We start from the raw sequence: 5,984 nt of genomic DNA, 5'->3' as shown, positions 1-5,984 counted from the left end.
AACTTGAAACTTTCTGGGTACCAGAGTGATGATGATCCCAGTGGAAAAATTGTACATCATGAAACTTAGATTCATGTACAAAATTACTGAAAATACTACATAGAATATCTTTGAGGCTATGGGATATATATATATACATACATATGTATATATATGTATGTATATATATATATATGAGAGAGTGTCATGTTTAGACTTGGGTTCCATTCCCTAGTTACCTCCCTGTGTAGATGCAAATATTTCAGAGTCTGATAAAACTCTGAAGTCTGAGATCCTTCTGATCTTGACATTTTAGATAATGAACACTCAGAACTTGCGCATGTAATTTAGACTGTGCCTAAAAGCGCTCTTGACTCACTGGTATTGTCACTCTCGTTTTTGATTAATATAACAAAATAATCTGTACCGGCAGGTTCCTGTGTCAGGTATGCCACATAAGAAAAATGGGAGAAAGCTTCAAGCTGTATGGGTTTATAAAAGCCTCTAGTTACCCAAACAACTAACATAATACTTACCGTACAATATACAAAAAATAAAAACTAAATTTAAAATTGGAACAAAAATGCAAAAAGCACCAGTAATTTCAGCTCCAAGATATAAAGCAGCACACAGAAAATCATGGAGATGTATAAGTATAATACCACATTCGTATCTATTCATAAATGAACCTGTGTGTACCTATATGTGGAAGATCATATAAAGTTAAAAGCTAATGTATGCTTATATTTGGTTTATAAATATGTTTTTACGACAGTGAGGGTTATAGCATTAACACTCTACTGAAACCTGAACACTTTGGACAATTGCGTTAGACTGTTTGAGCATATCTGCAATTTCCATTCACTGTCTATTTAAACCATTCTGCCACTGTTGGGCTTTCAGATCGATTGTCCTATAGGCAGACTCTCATTATGTAGTATAGGCTGGCTTTGAACTCATGACTGTCCTGCCTCAGCTTTTTTTTTCTTTTGGATTTTTTTTTTTTTTGAGATGGGGTTTCTCTGTAGCTTTGGAGCCTGTCCTGGAACTAGCTTTTGTAGACCAGGCTGGCCTCGAACTCACAGAGATCTGCTTGCCTCTGCCTCCCCAAGTGCTGGGCTTAAAGGCGTGCACCACCACTGCCAGCTCTTTTGAGCTTTTTATTGATTCTTTGTGGATTTCACATCATTCATTTCGCCATCCCATCGTATCCACTCTCTCTCTGCCCTTGCAACCTCCTCCCAAAATAAATACAATTTATTTTTATTTTTATTTTTAAATGGGTAGAAATACTGTTTTATTGAAGAAACTCACATCTACGTCACTTTCAGTTTTTAAGAACTCCTAACAGCATCCAGGAAGAGAGCACATACAGACTCAAAGGAGCAAGACAAACGGGCTGTGAGCACTGCAGGACCACGGCAACTGCGCTACCTTCTGAGGAAACAGGTACACCAGGGTCATAAATAACACTTTCTTACTTTACAAGAGGGAAGAACCAAGATCCTGTTTTGGGGTGTATGAAATACAAAATATAAAATACTCTCTGACCCAGATGAGCGGGAGGAAATCCTCCAACACCTCAAGTCTTATGCAATAAAATCCAGAGGTCTGTTGAATCCGCCTTTCCGATTCATGTACTGCCTGTATTTCCTCTTCTGAGACACGGTTATGGCATAGGCATTTACAGAACCATCTACCTTCTTCCCTTTTGTGGAGTCAAAAGAGGCAAATCCCATTAATTTCATCATTTCTATTTCTTCCTGTTTTACCCTCCAAATCTTCCTCAGTAATCTGACGTTCTTTGCTCTTTATTTCTTTAGTTTCTTTCTTCTCTTCATCTCTTCTTTCTTTCAGTCGAGAAGGGGAAGGAGATGTGGACCTATGATGCCTTGGAGACCTGGAGCATCTTCGGTGTGGGGATCTTGAGCGGCTCCTTCTGCGATCCCTCTCCCGGGACCTGGACCTTTCTCAGCGCCTTCTTTCTCCATCCCGGGATGTGGACCGGGATCGCCTACGCTCCCTCCGCGGGGAGCAGCTACGGCTACGACCCATCCGAGTCCTACTCCTCCGACCCCAAAATAAATACAATTTAAAAGAAAACCCAAAAACAAACAAAAAGTAAACAAACCAAAACCAAACCAAACCAAAACTCCCCCCACCCCACCCCGCCTCATATCTCCGCGTGGAAGCGGTAGCGTGGCCCAGTGACTCACACAGTACACCCTTAAGTCCATCCATCTTTCCTTGTAAGTGTCCATTGAAACGAGTCTGTTTCGAGGCCTCTGGCTTCTGCTACACTATCGATTCTGGGCCTTCGCTGGGCTCCTCTTACATATCCTGTTGTCGTCCTGTGTCGCGGAGATCCTGTGGCTTTGGATTTGCAGGTTCGGTCCCTTCACAAGTTCCCCCAGTTCATAGATGAGGTGGGTGTTGGGGTGGGCTACCTTTGCAGTCCTGGTTCTGGGCCTGGGCGGTAGCTGGGTTGGTCAGCCCGCCCTCCAGCTTTCCCTTTTTGTCCTCACCCCAGCGAGCTCTCCAGCACCGCCCCGTCTGGCTCACCAACACCCATACCACCAGGGCCAGCTCTACTTTTTTGCCCAGTTGAGGCACAGGGGCCTCTTTTCCGAGTGCTACAGTTGGTGAGGGGCAGGACCAGCTCTCCTGCTCTCATGCCCCCAAGGCCAGTTCTCCCGCCTACCACAGGTGCAAGAGTCGGGGTGGGGGCCATCTTTTCCTCACCCATGCCACCAAATGGGCACCAAATGCTCTCACACCCTCAGGGCCGGCTCACCTGCGCCCCTGTCAACAGGGTGCTACCCACTGCCTCACATTCTTAGTACTGGGTTTAGAGGGATGTAGCACGAATTCTAATTGTTCTTAATAAAAACACGGAATCAGATATTAGGGGGTGAAAAATGAGAGATCAGGGAAGCAGAGTAGACAGCCACTAGAGGGACCTTTTACCTCTAGGGATGACAGGCGGCCTCCTCAGACTGTGTCCTTTTATTGACAGCTTCAGACTGCAACTGTTTTCCCAAACCTCAGACTGCAGACTCCATTAACCTGTCTTCTCCCGTCTTAGATTATTTTCTCTGCCTGAGCTGTATCACTCCTGTCTCTACTTCCCTAGTGCTAGGATTAAAGGCATGGGATCCTAAATGCTGGGATCACCTTTGTTTCTCTTTTATACTGGCCGAGTCTCGTGTAGACCAGAGTGGCTTTGAGCTAACAGAGATCCCTCTGCTTCCGTCTCCCAAATTCTGGTGGCTTAGCGCTGCACGCTGACTTTCAGGCAAGCTTTATTTGATAAAGCACAAACAAAATATCAACACAGAGGGACCTTTTCCAGCTCCTTCCTGTACACATTTGGTTTTAAGAAGTCCAACAATCAAATGGTAGCTGAGTGCTTAAAATGAAAACCATTAAATATACAAAAGCTTTCTTTTAACCATTGTTTGTCATCACCAACAAACAGATTGTATTGCTTGGTGCAATCAGTCTGAAGCCATACAGCATGACCGTGACATGATCCTTCCTGCACTAGAGTGAACTCTCTTCTCAACCGTGTTTTATAGCTAAAAGGTTGCAAGTGTTGCATTTTGAGTCAGAATTTTTTATTTCCAACTTGATTATTAAAGGAAGCATCGAAAACAGTTTTCATTTCTTTGGAGGAAGCAATAAAATCTTCTGGAAGCCAACGCTGCCATTCTGTCCCAGGAACTAGTATGGAGTTATTCACAAGGAAGCCAGAGCCTTGCACACGCTGGGCAAGGGCTTTACCACCAATTAATAGTTTCAGCCCTGCTTTTGCTCCTGTTTTTTTCCTTTTATTTCAAAAATACAACTAATGTAGTAAAGGAAAATGTCTCAATTCAGGAGCTCTACAACTTAGTCAACTTGACTCTTGTCTTTAATTTCCAAAGAACTATTTATGGCACATCTGATATTTTTTGAGTATTATAAAAATTTATCAAAAGGTTTTATATGAAAATGTTCATGACCCAGTTCTCCACCACAGTGAAACAGGCCCTTTGCGGGAGGGTCGTGGACTCCTCTGCTGAACAGCCCTGGTTTATACTCTTTCCAAGACTTCTAATATGATGCTGCTATTTCCTATTATGACCATCACTCCAGTGTTATTCTGTGGCCTACTATTGGCCATCTCCACACACTTGCCAATCACAAGATTCGTAAAGGGAGCAAAGCCTTGTGGTATTTCTTATCCATGTCTGCCACCTTTTAACTTCAATGATAACTTCTGGTTCATAAATTTCTTCAGTTGGGGAGGGTGGGCCTTGCTCATGACAGCCCTTCAGCAGGCTCGGCATGATGGCAAAGGAGCGGGTGCCCACATACCCGATGATTTCATATATAACTTTAATATTAAGGCAACTGTTTCTTTTACTTGTGAAGAAAGCACAACTTTCTTATGGAGCCATCAAATCAAATAGCAAATGCTTCCAGAAAACTGGTAGTCTCACTTGAGGAACTATTGCTAGGGGCAGTTTTCAGAATCTCTCAAGTAGTTTAAATAAAGTGAGCCACAGAGCGAACTCATCTCAGAAACATATAAAGTGTATATGAAATATATGAAGTATGTATATGTGTCAGCATAGGCCCAGGGCCAAAGAGCCTTTGCAAGGCTGAAGGAATTGTAGCATTGGGTGTGAATGGCCAAAACCTCGTTAGTGATGGCAAGGATACACTGCAGAGGACAGAACTGAGACTTTTGGAAAAGCCTAGTCTGATGAGATTTACTGACAGAAAAAATAATTGAAGAAGAATGATCAATAATGAGCATGGAAATCTTTGTCTTGGATTTGAGATGGAAAACAATCTCACAATTACTGCTCCAGTCACGCCACAGAAATAGGGTAGGGTTGTTCTGTCCCTGTCTCCTTACTTCACCTGAGAATTTAATTCAAAAGCTTCATTTTAAGTATGATATTCTAAAGTTGCTTGGATCAACAATCTGGGAGTATGTAGACAGGGTGCCAAGTAGGTTCTCATGGACAGACATGGCGTGGTTATGTTATAAGTAGTCTCCTTAATTCAGGAAAGTCAATAAGGTGGAGCAATAGCTCCCAGGGATTTGTGTTTCCAGATAATCTTTGCAATACTCCATTCTGCAAATAGACTCCATACTATGAACTTCCTCAGATTTATATCCACCAGACTCTTAACTCTCAAACAATAGACATGTCCTAAAGACAGATCAACTTGCTAAACACTTAGCCCCCACCCTTACGAACTTACATCACTTCCAAAAAACAATGTTGTGGTTTTCCATCATAATAAAAGGTAAAATTTATGTTAAATGTATCTTGGAAATTAATCTTAGAGAAGAAATCAGCCCAGGGATTGAAGAGCCCTATCCCTGCTTTAATCATAGTCAGTAGGCAAGGCAACTGATACTAAACAGGAGCCACTTAAATGTTTGAGTATTTTCTTCTTTTTTCTTTGTTTTTAAGATTACAGTACAATTACCTCATTTCTCCTTTCCCTTTCCCCCTCCCTCCAAACCCTTCCATATACCACTTCTTGTTCTTTTTAAATTAATGGCCCCTCTTTTCATTGTGACATGCATATATGTATGTACACACATATAGATTACTAAATATAACCTGCTCAGTCTATACAATGTTACTTATGTATATCACCTTACACTAAAACGAACTTCAAAGGGATGAAAGACTTAAACATGAAAGTTGAAGCACTGAACTGCTAGAAGAAAGCATAGGTAATACCCTATACGACACAGTACCCTATAGATATAGTACCCTATGCGATATAGTACCCTATATGATACAGTACTTTATATGATACAGTGCCCTATATGATACAGTATCCTACATAATTGAGTACCCTATATGATAGAAAAATCTTTCTGGATAGGACTTCATTTTCTCAAGAATTAAGACCAACAGTTAACAAGTGAAACTTCATAAAACTAAAAAGTTTGTGGACAGTTAACAATTGACTGGGTGAAAAGAAACCCCAGA

General features: G+C 41.7%; 2 pseudogenes; both read right to left on the bottom strand.

Annotated features, from left to right (window-relative positions):
* Positions 1-1,266: 1,266 nt before the first annotated feature.
* LOC101987505 lies at positions 1,267-2,076 on the bottom strand (annotated as a pseudogene).
* A 1,978-nt stretch (positions 2,077-4,054) lies between these two features.
* LOC113456734 lies at positions 4,055-4,285 on the bottom strand (annotated as a pseudogene).
* Positions 4,286-5,984: the final 1,699 nt, after the last annotated feature.

The sequence above is a fragment of the Microtus ochrogaster genome, chromosome 15, assembly GCF_000317375.1.
Source record: "Microtus ochrogaster isolate Prairie Vole_2 chromosome 15, MicOch1.0, whole genome shotgun sequence".
Taxonomy (NCBI): domain Eukaryota; kingdom Metazoa; phylum Chordata; class Mammalia; order Rodentia; family Cricetidae; genus Microtus; species Microtus ochrogaster.
The sequence above is the reverse complement of the archived record's forward strand: the minus strand, read 5'-3'. Positions and strand labels throughout refer to the sequence as shown.